This window comes from Lithobates pipiens, unplaced genomic scaffold (assembly GCF_037356315.1).
Source record: "Lithobates pipiens isolate NorthernLeopardFrog02 unplaced genomic scaffold, aLitPip1_a1.2 Scaffold_30, whole genome shotgun sequence".
NCBI lineage: Eukaryota > Metazoa > Chordata > Amphibia > Anura > Ranidae > Lithobates > Lithobates pipiens.
In genome coordinates, this window is record NW_027507791.1 from 143,497,578 (window position 1) to 143,525,412 (window position 27,835).

A 27,835-nucleotide genomic window follows, 5' to 3' on the forward strand; every position below is an offset into this window, starting at 1 on the left:
TCTGCCTAGCATGTCTCTGACTGTCCCCAAGGCCGCACAAACTCTGTGACAGTGAGCTTGCGATTAAGTAAAGGGTCTCTGGTCTTCAGGATGACGGAGACATCTCCCTGCGAATATGATTTGTTCTAGGCCAAGTTGTGTGCTGCTATGAGGAGGGATGCTAAGTTAACGTCGTTGTCATCCAAGATGTCCTCCTAGATGCCCTGCTAGGACAAGGTGTGCAGGGAAGACGATGGTGCATCTGTAAGTGAAGGTACGGGAATGACGGTGGTGACTGGAGCTGGTAGGGGCATGGCTGGGCGTACCTCCAGGGCTGTCACTCTGCTTGGACTTCAGGGACTGCTGCTGACAGTGTGGTTACCCAGGAGTGCAGCTGAGTAGTCGCAAAGAAGATAGACTGAAGTGGTGCCTGGAAGGGCTGCCACTGGTGGTGGAAACAGTAGCCTAAAGGCTTTGTTTCCTGGCTGCAGCAGGGTAGGATTTACTCCTGCGACACCGTTCTGTTATGAGTTTATATATTTTTTTTTTTGTTTTTGTTTTTTTTTGTTTTGTTTATTTGTTTTTTATTGGTCCAAGCTCTTGTGAGACTAAACCGCCGCTTGCTGAGCCCGTAAAGGGTGATGGCAGGGCTGAGGCAAAGTCCTCACTGTCTGCCTGCGACATGGCGTCAACTAAAAGCAAGGGGGGGTATGTTTGAGGTAAGTTGCAAAGGTAGGAGCGGATAGTTGCGTTGGGTAGATAAGATGAAAGGCGGAAGGAAACAAGAAGAATAGGACAAGGAACGACAGCCATAGTGACAGTTGGTTTGCGCTCGAGCGCTGTTGAGTGTGACTTTAGAAAACTCAAAAGAATGCGTAACAACCGAGGTGAGCCAGGAGGTGACTGGCTAGGTAACCGATAGCTCGGGTGTCAGTCTGTGCTCGGCACAGACTAATGAACCAGAGCGCCCCAGGGCGGACTGGGGTGGGTAGCTGAAGTCTGGTATACTAAGTAGGAATGTTGCGATCTGTAGTTAATTGACGTGGGTTCGGTCTACTAATGCTTGCACTGCCAGCAAGTATGGAGATTAGGCGACCTTGTCTGCGTATTGAAGGCTTGTGCTTCGAAAACAGAGTGAAGTGCACAGAAGTATGTGACAGTTGCTAATGCCTCAGGAGCAGGACAAATTCTGTATGTGAAGTAAAAATATGTAGTGAAAGAGTGTTTAAGAGAAAGGGGGAATCCCATTGAACTACACACCTGACTTTATGCCCTAGTTGTGAAGTCGACTGGTTGGTGGTCGAGAACTGAGTTGACTGGGAGCCTGTAGTAAGGTGACATGAGAATTTCGTTTTGACGATGGGGATTGCAAAGAGCTGTTTGGGGCAAAGCTGGCCCCCTGGTGAAGATGCAAGCCCTCGACAATGGTTTTTTTTTTTTTTTTTTTTGGGAGATACTGTCCAAACCTGGTGCAGGGTGGACTAACTGGTGTTCTAACTGGCCTAAAAGGGGAAAGCGACAGAGAAAATGATGAGCAGCCGTGTTGCTACTGGAGAAGATGAGTGGCAGTTTGAGCCATTCGCTGAAATGCTTGCAGCGATTGCAAGGAAGCGGCCTTATTTGAATTATAAATTGAATTATGAGGTGAGAATGAATGAATGAATGAATGAATGAGGTGAACAGCTGTGTTGCTACTGGAGACGATGAGTGGCCGTATTAAGCTATTGCAGAGATGCTTGCAGCGATTTGCAAGAAAGCAGCTTTATTTGAATCTATAAATTTAATTATAAGTGTGTAGGAATGAGGAGAGCAGCTGTTTTGCTACTAGAGATGAGATTTGAAAGGTGAAAGCAATGTTTTGCGGATTTATAAGTGTGTAGGTATGAGGTGAACAGCAGTGTTGCTACTGGAAACGATTGGCAGTTTTGAGCCAAATGCAGAAAAGACTTGCAGCGATTGCAAGAACGCAGCTTTGTTGAAAGGCGAAAGAAAGGTTATAGAGGAAATGTGATTATGTAGGAATGACCGTGCGCAATACTGAGCAAATTGGTGGAGAGAATTGTGTACGATCATGTATGGATAGACTGAGAAGGTCAAATGTAAGTACTGCTGAATTCGTACAGTCGATGTGACTAGTTTGAACTGGGCTATAGCTATGGAATAGTCTGCGAAAGATTTGACTCATTTGAGTCGGTGATGCAACAGGATTCGGCTTGGTTGTTAGAGTTGCGTTTGGCAAGGACTGGAATCGTTGCGCCGGCGCTGCGACTAAACTCGAATCCTCCGTAGATGCGACTGAGAGGCTCGTATATGGGATCCGACCGTATCGCTGAGGATATGGCTGGGTTCGGATTGATTGAATTGTGATGGTGGTTGAAGGGGCTGGTGATTGTCAATGATCCAAAACATAGAAGCGAAGTTGCGACTAGATTCGAAACGGCCGTAGATGCGAGGTGACTACAGGGCTCGTATGACAGATCTGCCCGTGTTGCAGATGATATGGCTGGGTTTGAATCGACTAAATGGTGATGGCGGTTGAAGGGGCTTGTGACTGCCAAGGATCCGAAACATAGAAGCGAAGTTGCGACTAGATTTCAAATCGGCCGTAGATATGAGGTGACTACGGGGCTCGTATTATCAGATCTGACCGTATTGCCGATGATATGGCTGGGTTCGAATCAACTAAATGGTGATGACGGTTGAAGGGGCTTGTGATTGCCGAGGATCCAAAACATAGAAGCGAAGTTGCGACTAGATTTCGAATCGGCCGTAGATGCGAGGTGAGTAAGGGGCTTGAATGTCGGATTTGACCGCATCGACCGTGAAGTGATCGGCTCGAGTAAACCCGCGTTGGGTAGAAAGGATGAAATACATGAAAGATGACATAGACTTACGGGGGCGTAAGTGCGACTTTGCAAAACGAACATGATAAGGTAACTATTGGAGTTTAGAAGAGCGGTAACAACAAAGTCCTACCTGCGACAGCGAGTGTGTAGCGGTCCGAGCGTGGGACAATCAATGAAGATATACGACTCCAACTGGATGGACTTGTGTCTTTTTTCAACCTGACTAACTATGTAACTATGTAACTATGTAACGACCGATCTCGAAGGTACAACTACGTGGACAGGGGAGGGCTGGGCTGGGGGGCAGGGATGCAATTGCCCCCTGGGCTGGTCTGATATGCAGTGGCAAAGGCTGCTGTGTCGTCAGCTCAAAACTGCAACATGCACAGTTCTTGAGCTGGCCGAGTCCAGTACTGTGAGCCAGTGATGTCTTCATGTCAGGGCTGACAGTCTGTGTTACACAGCACAGCCCCGCCCAGCCCCTCCCTACTCCACACCATTGGCTGGCAGAGGCTGGACCTGCTCTCTGCTCAATCTGAGCAGTTGGCTGGAATCCAGTGAGGCTCCTGGGAGACTGGGACCATCCAAGTAAGTGAGCACCTCCTCTCTCCTCCTCTCTGCAGCCAAAGAGTTTTTTTTCTAGCAGCCTGTTCCAGTACCTTGCCCTCCTAGGGCTAGGTGGTATGATGTGGGCTCTCACTGACATGCTGCAGTTTGGCTGCAGTGCTGGTGTACTGGCAGTCATCCTGCATGTTGCCTCTGGGACCTAGAGAATGCACATTTTTACTGCATGTTCTGAAAGTGCACAAAACGTCCTGCATGCTGCATGTTTGGTGCACTTTCAGAACATGCAGCAACAATGAGTAACCTAAAAGAAGTCTGAGGGGGTGTGACACCCGCCAGTACACCCGCACTGCAGCCAAACCACAGCACACCAGTGTGAGCCTAAATTCTTGTATTCACTTGCAGCAGCCACTGCCACTCCTCTGAAAAGCGATCCATGCTCAGGTCACTTTTCAGAGGCATTTGACAGGCAGTGAATAGTTGATATTACATTTCATCCCTGCCTGCTTTAACCCCCCTAAATGCCAATACCTGCAGGTAATGACACAGTTCACTTTGAACTCCGCCTTATTTCCATTACTCTCTGTAGGTATTAGATGTGGTCTCACCTTTTTGTTTGCACATCTAATACCAAAGGGTACTTTCACACTGGGGCGATGTGGGCGGTAGTGGTACAGCGCTGCTCGTTTTAGTGGTGCTTTATCATTGTTTTAGTGGCGCTAGCGGGGCACTTTTAACCCCCACTAGTGGCCAAAGAAAGTGTTAAAAAGGGCCGTGTTGCATTCATTTCAAAGGGCTGGGCACCTCTCCCAAACCGCCCCAATAATGCTGCTTGCTGGACTTTTCAGAATGTCCTTCAAGTGCACCACCCCAGTGGGAAACCTGGGGTAGCATAAGAAGCGCTTTACAGGTGCTTTTTTTTAGCACTAAAACGCCTGTACAGCGCCTTCAGTGTTAAAGGACCCTAAATAGAGTTCTGGAAATAAGGTGGAGTTCAAAGTGAATTTCTACACCTAAGTGGAGCCCCCCTTTCAAAAGATTTGAAGATATTATTAAACCCAGAGACTGGTGGACTTAGGCCACAATAGACAGATTAAAATTCTGCCGGTTCAGCAGACATTTCAATCTATCTCTGTGCAGACTGGTTGTACAGAATTTGACTCCATCAACTGACAGTACAACCAGCATGTCTTTATGTTTTTTAGCGATCAGTGCTGGCTGCTATAGCTGCCAGCAGTGATCACTGTATTCTGATGGCTTGGAAACTTTCACCTCAGAGCACACACCGACACACGGCTCTTACAGAAGCTTGGTAATTCAAGTTCTGGGCTTCCCTAACATTACAGTCATGTGGGGCTGTGACCAAGTCTGGGCAAGAGCTGGGATATGACATTTCTTACCTCATATCCCTGCCACTCCTAAACCTGCTCCACTGCAGCACCAGGCCCACAATGCCCTTAATCGGGCCTGTGCTCCGGCATGCGCCTGCATGTGCATTTCCTACTATCCGCAATTGAGACAGGAGGAACCTGCACCCTGGTGAATCTGGTGTTCATGCCGGGGAGACAGCAGGACTTGCGTGTTTAGCCTGCTGCGCTCACTGTGACTCTCAGCTACTCTGCTTGCTTGGCTTGCCCAGTGGTGTGGTGCTCACTCGCCAGAGAAGCTCCGGACTCCACAGGCAGTGCTTAGTGTGGTGGCAGTGACAGCACAGTCTTTAGTCTTCATCTTCCTGCAGCCTCATTGGTCAGTGTACTGGGTGTGGGGAAGGGGCCAGCTCTTTTTCTCAGTCTCTCTGGGGGCAATCATGCAGTCTCTTTCTGAGAGACTGCTCCATTCTCTGAGAGACTGCTCCACTTCACACTGCCTGTACAGAGACTGACTGCTTCACAGTGCCTGCACAGAAAGTGACTGCTCTCTCTGTGCAGGCAGTGTGAAGTGAGGTCTGTGCAGGCAGTGTGAAGCGGGGTCTCTCTCTGTGGAGGCAGTGTGAAGCGGGGTCTCTCTCTGTGGAGGCAGTGTGAAGCAGTCTCTCTCTGTGGAGGCAGTGTGAAGCAGTCTCTCTCTGTGCAGGCAGTGTCAAGCAGTCTCTCTCTCTTTGGGGCAATGTGGAGCAGTCTCCCTCTCTCTCTGTACAGGGAATGTGGTGTAGATGGGTGGTGAGCTGATTCAGTGGTTCAATGGGCCACTTGACTGGACTTGCCCCCCAGGCCTAAGGCTGCCAGCCCTCCCCTGTACGTGGACATGCAGTGAGTTGGCAGAGTCAGCCTCTGCAATGCATTTGACACGAATCAGCTCAAAAATGTATGAGATGAATCTGATATAAATTGGCAGTTAGGCCTCTTTCACACCAACGTGCCGTTCAGGCCCGCCTGTCAGTTTTTCAGGCGGACCTGAACGGGTGCTCCATAGAGCTCTATGGAGCGTCGGATGTCAGCGGTGACATGTCCGCTGACATCCGACCCGCTCCGATCCGAAAAAGTGTGACGGAGGAAAAAGCTATTTTTCCATCCGTCTGCGGATCGGATCGGATGACGACGGGCACTGCGGTCCGTCGTCATCCGATCTCCCATAGGGGAGAGCGGCGCTGTGACAGGTCCGTCCCTGCGCAGTGTGCAGAGACAGACCTGTCATCTTACTGCTCAGCGGGGATCGGCGGGGTGATCCCCGCTGAGCAAACGGACATCCACGGGGCGGATCAGAACTGATCCGCCCCGTGTGAAAGGACCCTAAGGAGTATCTGATACGAATTGGTTGTAGAGTGTATGCCCTTCCTTACTGTGAAACCAAACACCTATCAACCACCCATCCCCCCAGGCTAGTCAAGTGCAGGTAAGACATCAGGTGGGTTTAATTACACCTCAATCAGCCACAGAAACCCATACAAACAATACCTGTTTATCTCAAAAAAGGATGAGAATAGTGAATTTTATAACCAGTGAAGCCTATGGCGAGTGATAACGAGGAACAACTGATAGCGACTCGGCTGTGCCGAACAACGTCGGGACATGAGTGTCAACAACTCAGAGGTAGGTTTTGCAAAAGGGGTGCAGGATAGTAAGCATGATAAGCCGCAAGTTTGCACATGATATGAAAAGATTCGGATACTACTTATCTGCGACCATGAGCGGGAACCGCCGACGAAGACCACGAATGAAGAAGCCGAAGTGCACCTACGATTGGACACACAGATAGACGACCGTGAGGGAGCTGAGAAGAGTCAGCCCCTTGATGTGCAGTACCTTGCACTGGAACCGACACAGACCGTTGTGGGTGGTCTGATTATATACCCTCCGGGCTCCTCCCATAATTACGGGCCACCATACTGGCCCTCTTATATATATATACAGTGCCTTGTGAAAGTATTCGCCCCCCTTGAACTTTTCAACCTTTTGCCACATTTCAGGCTACGAACATAAAGATATAAAATGTAAATTTTTGGTGAAGAATCGCCAACAAGTGGGACACAATTGTGAAGTGGAACGAAATCTATTGGATATTTTAAACTTTTTTAGCAAATAAAAAACTGAAAAGTGGTGCGTGCAAAATTATTCGGCTCCTTTACTTTCAGTGCAGCAAACTCACTCCAGAAGTTCAGCGAGGATCTCTGAATGATTCAATGTTGTCCTAAATGACTGATGGTGATAAATAGAATCCACCTGTGTGTAATCAAGTCTCAGTATAAATGCACCTGCTCTGTGATAGTCTCAGGGTTCTGTTGAAAGCGCAGAGAGCATCATGAAGACCAAGGAACACACCAGGCAGGTCTGTAATACTGTTGTGGAGAAGTTTAAAGCCGGATTTGGATACAAAAAGATTTCCCAAGCTTTAAACATCCCAAGGAGTACTGTGCAAGCGATCATTTTGAAATGGAAGGAGAATCAGACCACTGCAAATCTACCAAGACCTGGCCGTCCCTCTAAACTTTCAGCTGAGACAAGGATAAAAATAAATGGCTTTGGGATGTTACAGAGCATAGTCTAGCAGTGTGCACCCTCATCCCAATAAGGTAGATTAAAAAGGAATGTTGATGTCTCTGGTCTCCTATCAGAGGTGTCAACAGGGAAAATGTGAGCATGGGGACTATAACGGGGCACATATAATTTTTTAAGAGTCGATTAGAATCAAAACATTCATAAATATAAAAGCAATTTATTCAAAAGAGAATTACAAAAAATATAAAGATATAATATCTCAGAGGTATGGATCACAATTTGTAGAGACGGGTGAGGTAATTGCTCGACTAGTTTCGCTTCACAGCTTCATCAGGACATTACCTACGTCTAGAGATACATTAGTTTAGTATGACAAATCATTAAACATTACAATCACAATATAAAAAATAGTCATTTTAGTATGGAGACATAATTAAGACATTTCAACGCGGGAGCGCGTTCCTACCTCTCCAGCCCTGTTCCTGAACTGGGTCAGATTCAATGGTGCAATAGAGAGGAGAGTCTTTCCCGGCGACTGGGAGGGGAATTTTCCGAAACGTCGACTCGGATCCAGATATAATTACCATTGACTGAGTATAGAAAGGTATGAGGTATAAATAAAAAAAAATTTTGGGAATAAAGTTAATGACATTAAGATTCACTCATTGCTTACTCATTGCACCGTCTTTATTCAGTAATTTTAATCCCCTATTCACATCTATTCATTCACACTTTTTTATTCCTTGTCAACCTCACTTCTTCCTGCGGTCTCCTTTTTTCATAACTTTATTCCAAAATTTTTTTTTTATTTATACCTCATACCTTTCTATACTCAGTCAATGGTAACTATATCTGGATCCGAGTCCACTTTTCGGAAAATTCCCCTCCCAGTCGCCGGGAAAGACTCTCCTCTCTTTTGCACCATTGAATCTGACCCAGTTCAGGAACAGGGCTGGAGAGGTAGGAACACGCTCCCACGTTGAAATGTCTTAGTTATGTCTCCATACTAAAATGACTATTTTTTATATTGTGATTGTAATGTTTAATGATTTGTCATACTAAACTAATGTATCTCTAGACGTAGGTAATGTCCTGATGAAGCTGCGAAACTAGTCGAGCAATTACCTCACCCGTCTCTATAAATTGTGATCCATACCTCTGAGATATTATATCTTTATATTTTTTGTAATTCTCTTTTGAATAAATTGTTTTTATATTTATGAATGTTTTGATTCTAATATTCTCTTAAAAAATTATATGTGCCCCGTTATAGTCCCCATGCTCACATTTTCCCTGTTGACGCCTCTGATAGGAGACCAGAGACATCAACATTCCTTTTTAATCAGACAAGGAGAAGACTGATCAGAGATGCAGCCAAGAGGCCCATGATCACTCTGGATGAACTGCAGAGAACTACAGCTGAGGTGGGAGAGTCTGTCCATAGGACAGCAATCAGTCGTACACTGCACAAATCTGGCCTTTATGGAAGAGTGGCAAGAAGAAAGCCATTTCTCAAAGATATCCATAAAAAGTCTCGTCTAAAGTTTGCCACAAGCCACCTGGGAGACACACCAAACATGTGGAAGAAGGTGCTCTGGTCAGATGAAACCAAAATCGAACTTTTTGCCCACAATGCAAAACGATATGTTTGGCGTAAAAGCAACACAGCTCATCACCCTCAACACACCATCCCCACTGTCAAACATGGTGGTGGCAGCATCATGGTTTGGGCCTGCTTTTCTTCAGCAGGGACAGGGAAGATGGTTAAAATTGAGGGGAAGATGGATGCAGCCAAATACAGGAATATTCTGGATGAAAACCTGTTGAAGTCTGCAAAAGACCTGAAACTGGGATGGAGATTTATCTTCCAACAAGACAATGATCCCAAACATACAGCAAAATCTACAAAGGAATGGTTCACAAATAAACGTATCCAGGTGTTAGAATGGCCAAGTCAAAGTCCAGACCTGAATCCAATCGAAAATCTGTGGAAAGAGCTGAAAACTGCTGTTCACAAACGCTCTCCATCCAACCTCACTGAAGTCGAGCTGTTTTGCAAGGAAGAATGGGCAAGAATTTCAGTCTCTCGATGTGCAAAACTGATAGAGACATACCCCAAGCGACTTGCAGCTGTAATCGCAGCAAAAGGTAGCTCTACAAAGTATTAACGCAAGGGGGCCGAATAATTTTGCACGCCCCACTTTTCATTTTTTTATTAGTTAAAAAAGTTTTAAAAATCCAATAGATTTCGTTCCACTTCACAATTGTGTCCCACTTGTTGGTGATTCTTCACAAAAAATAAAAATTTTATATCTTTATGTTTGAAGCCTGAAATGTGGCAAAAGGTTGAAAAGTTCAAGGGGGCTGAATACTTTCGCAAGGCACTATATATATATATATATATATATATATATATATATATATATATATATTGTGAGGGGTTAGCTCGGTAGCGGGTGTGTGTGACCCCCTGGATGGGTTCACAACACAAAATCAGGCACAGCAGACAGCGTTGTAGGTGCAAACAAACAAAAGATGCGGTTTATTCATGCTACATGCAGTGAAACATATAACAGCCAAACAAAAATAAAACATGAAAATAAATCCTTGGTCAGCTTGACCTCTAATTACACACTTAGATTCCCTATCTAACAACTGAGTGCAGCCTTGTGCAGCACCAGTCCCTGTCTCTGTTGTAGAGGTTTGCCACACAGGCGTTAACTCACCGCACAGAACAAGTGTCACACTCCCCAGTCTATACAACACAAAACTGGTTCCAGGATGGAGCATCTCCCTAAGCATGCTGGGGTTTTTTGTAGAGGTCTTAATGAGCCCACTTACTTCAGCTGGGCTCATTAACTCTTCCCCTCTAATTATACAAGTCTGCATAAAGCCTGAATCTAGGGCACACATATTTCCCATCCTGGATACAACCAGGTGACTTTACCTGCGTGCTGCCACATACCCCCCCCCCCTCTTGTTTCAACCTTGGGGTTGTAACACAAGCAGTCAGACATGCATGTATCCGAGACAAAGCATCCACATTCCCCATTTTAACACCAGGGCGATGCTTAACTGTAAAGTTAAATTCTTGTAGGGCCAGGAACCACCTATTTACCCTTCTATTGGTCTCCTTGTTTTGAGCCATCCACTTTAAAGGAGCGTGATCAGTCACCAGGTCAAAGTGCCTACCTAGCAGATAGTACCGAAGGGAATCTAGAGCCCACTTCACTGCTAAACATTCCTTCTCAATCGTGGCGTAATTTACCTCATGGGACTTCAACTTCCTGCTGAGGTAAATGACTGGGTGCTCTTCCCCGTTCCAGACCTGGGATAACACTGCTCCTAACCCAACGTCTGATGCATCAGTTTGTACCACGAAGTCCTTAGAGAAGTCTGGTGAGTACAACACTGGCTGGCTACATAAGGCTGTTTTTAAGGACCGAAATGCTTCTTCGGCCTCTGGGGACCATTTAACCATGACCGACTATTTCCCTTTTGTCAGGTTGGTGAGGGGCACAGCCTGAGAAGCAAAATGGGGAATGAATCGTCGATAATAGCCAGCGATTCCCAGAAAGGCTCGTACCTGTTTCTTGCTGTTGGGAGGTGGCCAACTCTGTATGGCCTCGACTTTATTGACTTGGGGTTTTATCACCCCCCTCCCAATAGTGTACCCAAGATATTTGGCCTCCTCCTGTCCAATGGTACACTTCTTTGGATTGGCCGTAAACCCAGCTTCACGGATAGAGTCTAGGACTGCTTGTACTTTCGGCAAATGTGAGACCCAGTCTGTGCTATGGATAATCACATCATCCAGGTAAGCTGCAGCATATTTCTGATGGGGCCTCAGAATCGTATCCATTTTCCGCTGGAACGTTGCCGGTGCATTCTGTAACCCAAACGGCATTCTCTTATATTGGAATGCCCCATCTGGGGTTACAAACGCAGTTTTCTCCTTGGCCGACTCGGCCAGGGGAATTTGCCAATACCCTTTGGTGAGATCAAGAGTTGTCATATATCGGGCTGTTCCCAGCCGGTCAATCAACTCATCTATACGCGGCATGGGGTAGGTGTCAAATTTTGTAACTTTATTCAATTGTCGAAAATCGTTACAAAACCGCCAGCTCCCATCAGGTTTGGGCACTAGTACGATAGGACTGGACCAGTCACTCTGGGACTCCTCTATCACACCCAATTCCAGCATCCTTTGAACCTCCCCACGTATTGCCTCCCGTCGGGCCTCTGGTATTCGATAAGGTTTTAGTTTTACCCTTTCTCCTGGCGGGGTGATAATGTCATGCTCTACGCCAGATGTTTGTCCCGGCAGCTCAGAGAAAATCTCTTTGTTACGAAGTACAAACTCTTTTACTTCCTGTTGTTGGGCTTTCGATAAGGTGTCTGCTATTCCAACCTCAGGAACTAAGCAATCAGGCTGTGCTTGTGACAAAGTCTCTGCGACTAGGGATTCCCTATCCCTCCAGGCTTTCAGCAGATTGACGTGATATATCTGCTCCGGCTTTCGCCTTCCTGGCTGTCTAACTCTGTAGTTCACCTCACTAATTTTTTCAATTACTTCGTATGGACCTTGCCATTTGGCCAGAAATTTGCTTTCAACCGTAGGGACTAGCACCAAGACCCTATCCCCCGGGGAAAAAGTACGGGTCTTGGCCCCACGGTTGTACACTCTCTGCTGTGCTAACTGCGCTTGGGTCAAATGTTCCTTTACGATTGGCATTACCTGTGCAATTCTATCTTGCATCAGGGCGACATGCTCAATCACGCTCCTGTGAGGAGAACTCTCATTTTCCCAAGTTTCCTTGGCGATATCCAGCAGCCCTCTTGGGTGTCTCCCATAGAGCAACTCGAAGGGTGAGAAACCCGTAGAGGATTGGGGTACCTCCCTAATGGCAAACATCAGATAGGGTATTAGACAGTCCCAATTCTTTCCATCTCTTTCCACCACCTTCTTTAACATTTGTTTTAGGGTTTTGTTGAATCTTTCAACCAACCCATCTGTTTGGGGGTGATGCACAGATGTACGCAATTGTGTCACTTTGTACAACTTGCATAGTTCTTTCATAACCCTGGACATAAAGGGTGTACCTTGGTCCGTAAGCAGTTCCTTACAAATTCCCACGCGGCTAAAAACAAGAGATAGCTCTTTGGCTATGGTTTTGGCCGAGGTATTTCGAAGAGGAATTGCTTCCGGATAACGGGTAGCATAGTCCAATATCACCAAAATTACTGATGCCCCCTAGCAGACTTCATTATCGGACCTACCAAATCCATTGCGATCCTCTCAAAGGGGACCTCAATGATAGGAAGAGGTACCAGCGGGTTACAGAAATGTGGCATAGGTGCCGACTTCTGACACACAGGGCAGGAGGAACAATAATTTTCTGCTTCCTTCATGACCCCAGGCCAATAGAATCTCTGCAGTACCCTCTCTCTGGTTTTTTCGGTCCCCAGATGACCTCCCAGAATGTGCCCATGGGCCAATTCTAACACCAACTTCCTGTAAGGTTTGGGCACCACAAGTTGCTCAATGGTTTCTTCTGCCCTTTGAGCCACTCGATACAGCAGGTCCCTTTCCATAGTGAAGTACGGATAAGTGCAAGTCTTATCTGGGTTCACTAACTCACCATCTATTTTCACCACATTTTCCCGTGCCTTTATTAGGGTGGGATCTTTTAACTGTTCTGTGGCAAAATTTTCCCTGTGAACCTCAAGATCTGAAAACTCCACAGACGGCATGTTTTCATCTGAGGATGTTGGCTCCTCCCCAGTTTCTCGAGTTTCCCCCGCCAATACCGACAAGGGAAATTCAGGAGAGTCCTCACCACTCCCAGAGGAATTCTGGTCATCTTCCTGGTCTATAGGGGCACCAGTGGGGGGCTCAGGACAATCCCAGAGTTCCCAGAATTTTGGAAAATCCCTTCCCACAATAGCATCATGTGGTAAGTGAGACATTAACCCCACCTGATGAGAGGGGTTACCTTTGGGGGTCTCAAAAAACACTGAAGTTACAGGATACTCTCGGGTGTCCCCATGCACACAAATAACAGCCACCTTGTTCTTCCCAGAGACCTCTGTAGTAACTAATTCAGCTTTTATCAATGTTACCAGGCTACCTGAATCCAGAAACACATCAACATTTCTACCATTAATACACATTTTACATAAATGTTTCTCAGGTCCCCGAATAGCAGTGCATGCAACTGTCGCAAACAGCGACTGACGTCTCTCCCTTATAAAGTCACATTGCATAGGCTCATCTACAACTGGGCAATTGGCTGCAATATGTCCCTCTTGCCGGCAACGGTAGCAAATAATCTTTTTCGCTGCCTCTTGCAGCCTGGGCTTCCCGGGCTGCTCCTGCCAGACCTTAGGTAGAACTCCCATCCTCTCACTCTCTCCACCCTCACCCCTTGGAGTCATCTTACCCGCCACTGGGGAGGATCTGGTCTTAGGATGGAAAGTCCGTGAGTCCCTGAAAGAGGTGGTCAAGTTCTCTGTAGCCAAGTACCTCTCAACCAGATCCACAAGTTTATCTGCATTTTCTGGGTCTCCATGGCTTACCCATTTTTGGATGGCAGTAGGAAGAGCTCTCAGGAAACGATCCATAACCACACGTTCCACAATGTTTGGTGCGGTCAAAATCTCTGGCTGCAGCCACTTCCTGCTCAGGTGAATGAGATCATACATTTGAGATCTGGGGGGTTTTCCAACCTGAAAAGTCCAATTATGCACACGCTGAGCCCGGACGGCCAGGGTGACACCCAGCCGTGCCAATATTTCTGTTTTTAGTACCACATAGTCTTTTGCTTGGTCAGGCTCTAGGTCATAATAAGCTTTCTGCGATTCCCCAGTTAACAGAGGGGCCACCAGTCCAGCCCATTGCTCCTTGGGCCACTTTTCTCTTTCAGCAGTCCTTTCAAATGTGGTCAAAAACACCTCCGGATCATCCTCTCCAGTCATTTTTGTCAGTAAACGGCTCACACCAAAGGATGCGGTATTATTGTAACCACTTGCTTCATTGGTCTGCGGACGTTGCTGTATCAATGTCTCTATTTGCTGTTGAAAACTCTGCTCTTGCTTCTGCAACAGGTCTATGAAGCGGGCCTCAGATCGCTGCTGGGCTTGTTGCTGAGCTTCCAAACTCTGCAGGTGAGCTTTCTGCTGAGCTTCCAGACTCTGCTGCAAATTTGCATTTGTCTGCTGCTGATTTGCATTTGTCTGCTGCTGGGCTTGTTGCTGAGCTTCCAAACTCTGCAGGTGAGCTTTCTGCTGAGCTTCCAGACTCTGCTGGTGAGCTTTCTGCTGAGCTTCCAGACTCTGCTGGTGAGCTGCAAGGCTCCTTTGTAAACCCGCATTTGTTTGCTGCTGATTTGCATTTGCTAGAGCCAGCTGTCTCAGTATCTCCTCCATGCTGGCCTTTAAAAAAACTAAAAAAAAAACTGCCAAAAATCTCCACCAACTGTGAGGGGTTAGCTCGGCAGCGGGTGTGTGTGACCCCCTGGATGGGTTCACAACACAAAATCAGGCACAGCAGACAGCGTTGTAGGTGCAAACAAACAAAAGATGCGGTTTATTCATGCTACATGCAGTGAAACATATAACAGCCAAACAAAAATAAAACATGAAAATAAATCCTTGGTCAGCTTGACCTCTAATTACACACTTAGATTACCTATCTAACAACTGAGTGCAGCCTTGTGCAGCACCAGTCCCTGTCTCTGTTGTAGAGGTTTGCCACACAGGCGTTAACTCACCGCACAAAACAAGTGTCACACTCCCCAGTCTATACAACACAAAACTGGTTCCAGGATGGAGCATCTCCCTAAGCATGCTGGGGTTTTTTGTAGAGGTCTTAATGAGCCCACTTACTTCAGCTGGGCTCATTAACTCTTCCCCTCTAATTATACAAGTCTGCATAAAGCCTGAATCTAGGGCACACATATTTCCCATCCTGGATACAACCAGGTGACTTTACCTGCGTGCTGCCACAATATATATATATATATATATATATATATATATATATATATATAGTCTAGCAGGTGACTCACTGAGCTGCCAAGCCTATACCTTATTGTAGGCCATTCCTGGTGTACTGTTTTTAGTAAACTTCAGGCGTTGTTTTTCTAATTGTACAATGTCTGACCGGCCACCAAGGAGAGGCAGATGCTCACAGGCCACTAAAAGAGGGCAAGCAGGCTCTATGTCTACAGCAAACAGTGCTGGTTGTGGACACGGTGCATGCTTATCCTTTTTTTTTCCAGGAGCTGGCTGTTGAGCCACAACATGCAGAAGAGTTGGTAGAGTGGATGACCAAGCTATCCTCAGCCTTTCTCACCAAGGCTCAGGGTACTTTTCTGCCAAAGCAGCTGCCATAGCGGCCTCTTCCCTAAGCTCAATGGCATCAGTCACTCCTTCCCTAGCCCCACCATGTCTTGAGGAGTCCCCCGAACTGTTTGACCACACTGTTGGGTACATGCTGCAGGAGGATGCTCAGCATTTTGAGGGCTCCAATGATGGTACCCAGCTTGAGGAAGGCAATTACGTGAGCCCAGAGAGAGGGGGTGCCCAAGAAGGACAGAAAACTGGCAGTCATGTTCCCCCAGCTGCAGTATACTGCCAGGTTTGCTCCAGTTACGAGGAGAGAGGGGATGATGAGGTCACTGACTCTACATGGGTGCCTGATAAGAGAGAGAAGGAGGATGCACATCTCCAAAGAGGCAGGATGCCCTCCAGGGGCCAGCTTAAGGGCAGCCAACTGACTACATCACACCGCAGAGCTCCACATGTGCAGGACGCTGCTGTCTCTGCACGTTATTCCAAAAGTTTTTTGGTGTTGGCCTTTTTTGAGACATGTGCAGCAGATTGCACTGTTGCTAATTGCAACATATGTCTGAAGCGTATCTCGCATGGCCAAAACATCAGCCGCTTGGGCACCACATGCTTGTCCAGCCATATGGCGACCTGCCATGCAGTCCGTTGGCAAGTATACATAAAAGACCCACACCAAAAAACAAAGTGGACCTCTCCTTGCTCCTCATCAGCTGGAATCTCCAACCCCACTATACCTTCAGTCCTCTCACAAACCTGCACTGAGAGGAATGAAGGGTTAGAATTAGGTATGTCACCGCCAAGTACTTGCGGGCAATCTGCTATTGGTACACCAACGTCTGATTGTACCAGACAAATTTCCCTGCCCCAGCTGCTGCACCGCCGAAAGAAGTTCACTCCCAGTCCTCCACATGCCCAGCGGTTGAATGCTAGCTTGGCTAAATTGCTAGCACTTCAACTGCTGCCTTTTCAGTTGGTAGATTCTGCCCCTTTCCGTGAGTTTGTGGAATGTGTGGTTCCTCAGTGGCAGGTTCCCAAATGCCACTTTTTTTCATGGCGATTCCGGCTCTCTACCGGCATGTGGAAGGAAATGTCTTGGCCTTGCTGGACAGGGCGGTCAGCGGTAATGTGCATATTACTGCTGACTCATGGTCCAGCAGGCATGGACAGGGACATTACCTATCTTTCATGGCCCACTGGGTGACTCTGCTTGCAGCTGGGAAGGATGCAGGACAGGGTGCAATAGTGTGCCTCCAAAATGCTACTAGTGGTGATTCTGACAGACCTCTCTCCTCCCCCCTCCTCTTCTTCTTCCTCCATGGCCTCTTCCTGTGCTTTGTCCTCAGAACCAGCGGTGCTCCATAGGCGTTCAATGGACTACGCAAGTACGCAGGCAAAAAGATGCCATGCGGTGCTTGCGCTGGTGTGCTTGGGTGACAGGAGCCACACTGGGGCAGAGATTCTGTCAGCTCTGCAGAGGCAGACTCAGAGGTGGTTGACGCCATGTCAGCTTAAGCCAGGAATGGTGGTTTTCGACAATGGCACCAACCTCCTCTCCGCCCTCCGACAGGGACACTTCACCCATGTTCCCTGTTTGGCTCACATCCTTAACTTGGTGTTCTTGGGCAGGCATCCGGGCTTACAGGATGTCTTGAGGCAGGCCAGGAAAGTCTGTATGCATTTCCGCCAGTCATATAATACCAGTGCTCAGCTGGCTGACCTTCAAAAGGAATTGAAGCTTCCCAAGAACCGCCTAATCTGTGACATGCCCACCAGGTGGAACTCATGTTGGCCATGCTGCAGCAGCTGCACACGTAGAAGAGGGCCAGTAATGAGTACCTGTGTGACTATGGCACCAGGACAGGGTCAGGGGAGATTGTTTTTTTTTCCCCACCCCAGTGGGCTATGATCAGGGATGCATGCACTGTCCTGCCACCATTTGAGGAGACCACGAGGATGGTGAGTAGTGAAAGTGCATGGATCAGTGACACTGTACCTCTTGTCCACCTGTTGGAGCACATGCTGCATGGAATAATGGACAGAACACTTGAGGTAGAACAGAGGGAAGAAGAGAAGGAGTTCCTTACCTCTCAAGGCCCCCTTTATCCAGACAGTATTCCTGCTGGCCTGCCGATCACACAGGAAGAGGAGGAGGAGGAGGAGGATTATTGTGTCAGCATGGAGGTGGAGCCCGTCAGCACTCAGCATCAGCAACAGTCTTCAAGGGATCATTTACAGTCCCAAGAAACCCATGGACTTGTAGGTGGCTGGGAGGAATTGGCTTCGGATCATGTTGTCCTTAGTGACCCAGAGGACTCCAGACCGGATGCCTCAGCAAACCTACGCTGCATGCCCTCCCTGATCCTGCAAAGCCTGCTGAAGAATCTTTGTATTAGTTGTATCAAGGAGAGGGATCATTACTGCCTGGCAACCCTCGTTGATCCGCGTTACAAGGGTAAGGTTGTGGACCTTATCGTGCCGTTGCAGAGGGAGCAGAGGATGAAACATCTTCGGAAAGGGCCTTGCAGAAAGGTTTGTGCAACATGTTTCCAGAGCCTGGGAGGTTACAAATTCCTGGTCCTCCTGGACAACGTGTTGCTGAGGCTTCAGTCAGTCACAGAAGGAGCGGTGGAAAAGGTGGCTGTCTGACCAATGCGTTCAGACAATTTTTTAGTCCTCAGCCCCAAGGTATGATCGGTTCCAGCAACCATAGCCAGCGTCTGATTTATATGGTGCAGGAATACCTAGGGGCAAGATCAGACTTGGACACCTTTCCCACTGAAAATCCTCGGACTTACTGGATCTAGAGGATGAATCACTGGCCAGAGCTTGCACAGTATGCAATTGAGCTACTGGCCTGTCCTGCATCCAGCATTCTTTCAGAACACACATTCAGTGCTGCTGGAGGCTTTGTAACCGATCACAGGGTGGACCGAACTGGTCGATCGGCTGACCTTCATAAAAAAGAATCAGTCTTGGATCACCAGCTACCAAGCACCTGATGCTGATGTAACAGAATATTTTTTTTTATGTGAGATCCCTTCAAGACTGCCTATGCTGAAGCTAAGTGGCTATCCTGTTATGCTGAATGACTATCCTCTTCCTCCTCAATTTTCATGCTGATAGCTTGTAAGAACATTTTTGGTTCTGGGCACCGCCACCAGTGTTGGTAATTACAATTTTTGATGCAATACTTTGCAGCAGGGCTCATTCCTGCACTCCAACTTGCGTATCTGTGAGGGGTTGCAGTGTTGTGGCACCAGTGCCTAAGGCCCAATTTTTCTGCCTCTGTCTGACAGGGGCATGTAATTACAATTTTTAATGCAATACTTTGCAGCAGGGCTCATTCCTGCGCTCCAACTAGAGTATCTGTGAGGGGTTGCAGTGTTGTGGCACCAGTACCTAAGGCCCAATTTTTCTGCCCCTGTTTAACATGGGCATGTAATTAAAATTTTTGATGCAATAGTTTGCAGCAAGGCTCATTCCTGTGCTCCAACTAGAGTATCTTTGAGGGGTTGCAGTGTTGTGGCACCAGCACCCGTGCCTAAGGCCAAATTTTTCTGCCCCTGTTCAACAGGGGCATGTAATTACAATTCTTGATCTAATAGTTCACAGCAGGGCCCGTTCCTGCACCCACTAAGAGTAACTGTGAGGGCTTACAGTGTTGTGGCAACACCAACACCTAAGGCCCAAATTTCTGCAGAGTATATAGGGCAGGCCCCTACTTTCAAACATCCAACTTAGAAATACTCCTACTTTTAAACAGAAGGATACAACAGGAAGTGAGAGGAAATCTACCCCTAGGAAGGGAAATTCTCTCCTGAGTTCCTTGTTTCACTAAAAAAACCATATTTTCAAAATCCAATTGTCATTGGGACAGAAAGTGAGGTAAAATCTTCTGAACAGGTGCACAGACAGCAAAACAAAGGTTAAAGGGGTGATAACCCTTCCCTATGTTTTCCAAAAAGCTTAAAAATAGATTTTTTGGCTGAAGCTACACTTTAAAAATGAACTAGTTCAAAATTACAAACCTACAGTCCCTGTCTTGTTTGGACCATCTGGGGGCCCCATGCTGTTTCTTTTTTTAATTTGGGTGCGTGGTTCCCCTTAATATCTATACAAGACCCAAAGGGGTTGATAATGGGCTGGGGGGGGTACCCATGCCTTTTTTTCTCAATGATTTTCATCCATATTGCCGGGACCAGACATTACATTAAAGCCACAAGCAGTTTTAAATGACTTTTATTCCTTTAGAAATGTAATTTTGTGCAGGGACAGTTCTAAACATGGGAAACACGCGCCACTTTACAGGCATATTATAGACACCCACCCAGGCACGATATTTAGAGGAATATTTCGCTTTTATTTTTTCACTTTAAGCATCATTAAAACCACTGCTCCTGAAAAAAACATCAGTTTTTAAAACTTTTTTTGCATTAATACATGTACCCTGGGGGAGGACCCTCAACCCTTTTTAGGACAATAACTTGTATATTAGCCTTTATAATTAACACTTTTGATTTCTCATTCGAGTCCCATAGACTTTAACAGGGTTCGAAAGTTTGTGCGAACTACTACTTTCTGGTGCAAACCGGGGGGTGTTCGGCTCATTCCTAGTGGAGACTTTAATGTGCCACTTGATCCCGACATAGACACTTCATCAGGTACATCTACTTTGACATACCGGGCAATTATAAAATCTTAATGCACTCCCAACAGGACGAAACTATATGTTCTATTCAGCCCCGTTCCAAAAATATTCCAGAATTGTTTATTTTTTCTTCTCCCAAATTCACCTATCCCACTTCACTCAAGCAACAATAGAGCCAATGTTTTTGTTGGACCATCATCCAATCTCCTGTACTCTGACCTTTCCTGAAAGAGTACAGAACCAAAACTTGGAGATGAAATCCTTTCTTTGTTGAAGGATCCAGACAATCTCTCTAGTCTCAAATCACGAATCCAGCTATACTTTGAAGAAAATGACACACCGGATATCTCCCCAATCTCACTATGGGAGGCTCACAAATGTGTGGTCCGAGGAAAATTATTGGCTCTGGCGGCAGCTACTAAAAGAAAACGCCAGAAAATGGTTGAGACGCTAATCCATAGATTAGAAACTCTTCATAAAAAAATCACGAACACAAAAATCTTTGCAGGACCTATTACACACACGCTCCCTTCTGCTGGCAGAATTGGGAAAGCATACAAAATGCCGATATGTGCTCAGTCAGAAGGTATTCTACGAGCACGGCAATAAAGGTGGTAGACTCCTGGCGAGGACAGTGCAGGCTTCGAAAACCTCTCTTACAATTCATCACATAAGTGACCGACATGGAACATTACATGCGACTAATGAAGGCATAGCTGAAAAATGTGAAAAATATTATGCAAAGCTTTACAACAGATGACACAAACCAAATGTCCCCGGACTCAAGAAAGGAGGCAATTGCAGATTATTTTAACCCAGTACGGCACACAAACAATCACGAAAACAGCAGGCTGAGGAGATGGAGGGTCCCCTTTCTGAACATGAGCTACAGACCGCTGTGAAACAAATGAAACCTGGTAAGAGCCCAGGCCCTGATGGGCTCTATTAAAATATTATAAATGTTTCATGGATGTCTTGTCTCCTATGATGATTGCGGCTTTTAATGCCCTCTCAGTACCTAATATTTCTACAGGCCACATGTTAGATGCACATATAGCGGTCCTCCCTAAGGAAGGTAAAGATTTCACACAAGTATCAAACTATAGACCCATCTCTCTACTTAAAGTACGTGAAGATTTTGACTGCTACTCCTCCTTCCCAACCTCATATCCTTAGATCAGGTAGGTTTTGTCCCAGGTAGAGAGGCAAGGGACAACACTATAAGAGCATTAAACATCCATCATTGGCTGACATCCTCTAAAACCCTGGGGGGTTTTTTGACGTTGGATGCGGAGAAGGCGTTCGACAGAGTGGCCTGGGACTACATGCGTGAGGCTTTGTTAGCGACCGGACTACAACATGTTGACTCATATCATGGCATTATACTCTAGCCCTACCGCGTATGTAAATGGCCACATGTCGAACGCCTTCACCATTGGCAACGTCATTCACCAGGGTTGTCTTGTCCCTTGTCCCCGCTGATTTATAACCTTACCTTGGAACATTTTCTAAACAAACTGAGATTGAACACTAATATCTCGGGAGTCCAGATAGGGGATGGGGAATTTAAAATAGCCGCCTATGCAGATGATATTCTGTTATCACTGAGGTCACCCCTCATCACCCTGCCAAACTTGTTGAAAGATATAGAATATTTGAACCCTTTCAAACTTTAAAGTGAACTATGAGAAATCACATGCATTAAATATCTCGCTTACCCCTCAGAACATAGATTGTTGTCTACACTCCTTTCCATTTAAATGGAAGAGGGATACAATCACATGTGTATACAGATCACTACTAAACAGTCCAACTTATACAAACATAATTTTCATGTAATTCTGAACAAAACAAAATCAGATCTATAGACTGGGCAGGTTTAAATGTCTCATGGTTTGGTTGCTCAGCCTTGCTCAAACTGACTATTCTCCCATGCTTTTTATACTTGATGCAGACCATTCCACTTCATCTTCCAACAGCCTGCTTAAGATTTATCTGGAAGGATTCACCACCACGTATCAAATATACTCGGTTGACCCGCACTAAAATTAAGGGGAGAATAGGCTTGCCTTACCTTTATAAATACTATTTAGCTTGCCATCTCACCAGAATCACTGACTGGAATATTCATTATGATACAAATTTATGGCTATATATTAAAAACTCCTTTTCACAATTCCCAATTCACAATCTCCCCTGGCTCCTGCATAGACACTGGCCAACTTAACACATCCACTCATTCATCCATCACTGGCGGCCTTCACAAGGGCAGCTAAATCTACAGCCCTTTCCTCTGCTCCAGGGCCTCTCACCACACTAAAAGGTAACCCTGACTTCCCACCAGGCAACATAGGCTCATTTCAAAGTCGTGAATGGCCCTAAAAAGATATGAGGGCACAGCACTTTTTTTCAAAAGGCGCCCCTTGCTCTTATAACCATTTGGTAGACATTTGACTAACCAAATTCTTCCCCTTTTGGACATATAGACAGGTATGGAACTTCTTGTCTACACAACAAACACCATCTACATGGACAAGACAGCTTACACCATTTAAATCCCTTTGCACAAGAAAAACACCACAAAGGCATTTAATATCCTGTAGCTACACATTGCTGCTAGAAGAGCCTAAAACTACTAGCGAACCTGCATGCAATGCATGGGATAAAGAATTACATACTTCCTTATCCGATGAGGCATGCAAAACCATACACGAATACGTAGAATAGATACAGGTGGGACTTTATATGAGCCGTGACCATCCGGTACACCGAGCTCCATCCCCGATATTTGAACAAAAAAAAGGGAAGAAAGGACAACGAGGGGGCAGCAACGGGACTTTATATGAAACAAGACACTGAGGGTCAATTAAAACAATCAATAAAATGATAATTTAATGGCGATGCACAGGGAGATAGTACAATAAATAAGTTAATGATAAATCAATATTATAATAAGCAAAATTAAAAAATTATACATGATAATAACATAATCAAATTTATATTATAGTAACATTATTATATAAAATTCATATTATAGTAGCATTATTACACATAGTTAGTAACAAACCGAAAGTACATCACAACGTGCATATACAGTAGAAACAAATAAAATGAATTGATGATTTAATTAGATTAAACCCATGGGGAAATCTTGGTTATTGGGGCATAATATCCACTGGTAAAAATTAAAATATATATTATAATTACCATTGATTATTAATATTAATATTTTATTTATCACAGGTACCCCCAATTTTTATAGCAGCTCCTGGTATATCTCCCTAATCTGTCTACACCTAAAGCTAGGCCTTACACCTATCTAATTCTACACGACATGAGAAAACATGGCTGTATAATAAAATAATATGAGTGCTGGACCTCATCAATAAGATTAGGCCCTCGTATGGCAGACCAATAGGACATCCCCAGACCCTAATCTATCCCAGGACTAGCAGAGACTACAGATCTCATAATTAGTGATAATTAGTGATACCACTTACTAGAATAAACCAAAATAGTGTAAACAAAAATTTGAGCAAGTGCAGCCCCTTTGGTATGAATGTGCTAATGTACTACACCCTCTGCATAAATGTCATGTAATAGATCTTAAACTCCACGTGAGAAAAAAAAAAGGAGTGATGAATTAAACCTTAGTGTAAATCAGCCTTTCTCAACCTTTTTCACACAGAGGAACACATGAAATAACTTTCAAGTCTCAGGGAACCCCTGCTAAAAATGACTAAAAAGTCTACAACTCATGATACATTAGTGTGATGGTCAGTGGTAAGCATGCTCCTTACACTTGTGGTCACTGAGAAGAATTATCCCCTTACAGATAGCTAAAAAGATCAATGGTGTTAGTGGGAACTTATCTGAGAGACAGAAATTCTAATTTCTCAAGGAGCCCCTAGCAACCTCTGGAGGAACCCTAGGTTCCATGGAACCCTGGTTGAGAAACCCTGGTGTAAATGATCAAAAATTTATAAATGCATTACACCACTCTACACTAATGTTATCAAAATGTATAAAAGATAACAAGAGCTGAGGTGCATGCGGATGTGATTTTTAGAGCGAGTCCCAGAACAAAATGCCAGAAGAAATAGGCGCAGGGACGGCATGACTGTGCTGGACTGCACAGTTGTCATTATAAATGGTTGGGACACTTTAAGAGAGGGAGAGGGGAGGAACTGGGGACGGAGCCTGGACTAGTGAAGTGAGAAGGTTAGGGGAAGTGACGTGCAGTCACAGAGTGGAGGAGGAAGCATTTGGTAACATCACCCTCAACGCTCTGCTTCTCCCCTAACAAAATGGCGGCGGCGACAAAACTCCTGGACCAGCTTAGAGCAGCGATGAGGCCACAGGGTGCTGACTGGGTCAGGCAGCAGGTGGCGGCTATTACAGCGGGAAGGTGAAGCGGCGGCAATGGAGGGGGGGCTGACTACTACACGGACACAGCGTTCCAGGCCACCTGAACGCTTCAGCCCTGACACTGGCCCCAGGGGGTTCACAGAGGGGGGCACAGCCGGCGGACAGGCGGGCAGAACAGAGCACGGCTGGTGGGTCAACCCAGGCTGTAGGGAGGAAGGCAACTGGCGGGGGCAGGCAGAGAGGACAGGCCTCAGTGGGTGAGGAATGCAGTGCAGCACATGGCTCAGCACCCCCCAGCCAGGTGCAGATGTTTGGGGTGGACGGTGGAGACAAGGGGGGGCATGGAGGTCAGCTAAGCCCATAAGCAGGAAAACACAGTTCAGCGGGTGGGGGGCCAGTCGGCTGGCAGGCCCCCCAGTCCCCAGCACTTGGGTGAGACCCCCAGGAGGAGCACCAGAGGGGGAACGAGTGATGGCGGAAAGCCTGCATGCAGTTGTTGGTGGGATTACAGGCGCAGGAGCATGTCCCTGCGGGGGCAGAGCAGTTCGGACAGACTGAGCATGAGCGGCAAGAAGGGGCAGCGTGGCAGATCCAGGTAGAGCAGAGTGAGCCCGGCTGCAGCTCAGGGGGAGGCAACTCATGACATGGCAGGTTGCAACAGATCCTAGGGCGAAGTGACGGAGTCCGATGGGGGTGACAACCCCGGCCAATCAGCAGCGGTGGGTCCAGTATCGCTGGCTGTTGGGCCCAGTCTGGGTCAGCCTGGTGAGCCTAATGTTTCCTCTACCATTTCTTCATTGTTACATGCTTTGTTAGGACAACACAGCTCAACTGGGACTCCAGTGGCGGGGGGGGTGACTAACAACGGGGGGGTGTCTACCCTTCCGGCCTCCACTGACATGGAGACAGGGGCAAGCACGTTGGGGTTAAGGGGCTTGCTGCTAGGGCCGGGTGGTCCAGCGCAGGCCTGGAACCTATTCCAGTGGCCAGTCCGGCACGGGTGGTCGTTAGGGACACGGCAGGGTCTGCGGTATCATCAGATACAGTGGCAACCACGGGGGAGTCGATGAGTGGGACAAGCACGGTGACACCCATGGAGGGCCAGAGTAAGACGGGGACAAGAAGGCGGACTCCGCCAAGAGTGAGGTATACGTGTGCTTCGAGGGACCGTTGGGGGCGCACTTGAAGGCTGAGGTGAGGGACAAGATCTGGAAGGCGAATACGTTGAGATATTCACCCTGCTGCCCTTGGAGAAGTTCAAGCTGGATAGGTTGAAGCCGGAGGAGAGTAAAAAGGAGGATGAGGGGGGCGTGTCCAAGATGGCGACCTGAGAGGTTGTGGTTGCCAGAGCTCTGCTGACTTTTTTATCCGGACTTTGAACTTCATACCTCGTATCCACCTGGAAACTATATCCTTGTGCTCCAGATGTCAGGCAGAACAAAACGCAAGGGGAAAAAGCATTCTTACCTGGATCCAGCCCCGGTTCTGACCCTGCAGACCGCGGCTCCGCTCGTGCAGGCGCGCAATATGGCGTCCCAAACGGAGATGGAGGACCGGGAGGAGGACGCCGAGGTCGGCTTCAGAGAGGCGCTGACTAACAAGATCGAGGCAGTGCAGCTAGACGTCGGCCTCGTCCGCCAAGACCTAGATAAGCTACGGTCGCGGGTGACGGAAGCGGAGCAGCGTGTGGGCCGGGTGGAGGATCTCACAACGGAGCACGCGGAGTCCATCCGCACCCTCCACACACGAGTGCGAGCCCTGAAGTACAAGGCCGACGACGCAGAGAACAGGAACCGGAGGAATAACCTCCGTGTCGTCGGCCTGCCCGAAGGAGTAGAGGGGAGGAACCCCACCGTCTTTGTGGAGGAGATGCTGCGCAACCTTCTACCTGAAGCGCAAATTTTCGCCTTATTATACAGTCGAGAGGGCGCATCGGGTTCCCCCCACCCCAGGACCCCCGGGTGCGCGGCCGCGCACACTTATCTTCAGACTCCTGCACTTTCGGGATCGGGACGAAACACTCAGGGCAGCCCGCCGGACGGGGGATCTAAAGTACCAGAATGCCACCATAATGCTGTTCCCGGATTACTCCCTGGAGACACAGAAATTGCGTAGATCATTCGACCATGTGAAGGCTGGCCTACGAGCTAGGAATATCAAATATAGCGTTCTCTTACCGGCTCAGCTCAGCTGCTATATGACATTCATAGTTTCATAGTTAGTTAAGTTGAATAAAGACACCAGTCCATCCAGTTCAACCTGAGTAAGTGTTTACAATTGTCCCTATCCCTGTACATTGCTACACCCACATTAGTCCCTATCCTCAAGGAGCCCACAATCCAAGGTCCCCATTCATATACTAGGACCAATTTTGGACAGAAGCCAGAAGCCAATTAACCTACCTGCATGTCTTTGGATTGTGGGAGGAAACCGGAGTACCCGGAGGAAACCCACACAGGCACAGGGAGAACATGCAAACTCCAGGCAGGTAGTGTCATGGTTGGGATTTGAACCAGTGACCTTCTTACTGCTAGGTGAGAGCACTAACCACTACACCACTGTGCCGCCCAATTATGCACACAGCACACGACATTATGCACACAGCCTTAGGATTTCATGCACCGGAGGTCCTTCTAGTTGGGGATTTTAACTTAGTGCCCCAGCAGGACCTGGACAGACTACACCCTACTTCCCGGGCTGGTGGTGAACTCCAGAGCTGGGCAGACACCTTTTCCCTAACTGATCTCTGGCGCCACTATCATCCCAGTGGACGCAAATTTACTTGTCACTCTGCCACTCACCGAGCGATGTCTCGCATAGACCTGGCCTATGCCTCCCCTGGGGCTTTGAGATGGTCCAGGTCCGTGCGACACCTGCCCCGAGGTATCTCTGACCACGCCCCGCTCATGCTTACCTTATCTTTGTCACACCCGCCGAATTCGAGGGTGTGGCGTCTGTCCGGGTTCTGGGCCACTGATGAGCGGCTGCGGGAGAAAACTGAAGAGGCTGTCAGTAATTTTTGGCAACATAACGCTGACTTTGAGAGAGGCTCTATTGTATGGGATGCATTTAAAGCTGTACTCCGGGGACACTACATCTCTAATATTGCCTCCTTGCGCAAGGAAGCGACTAAATCCCTTACA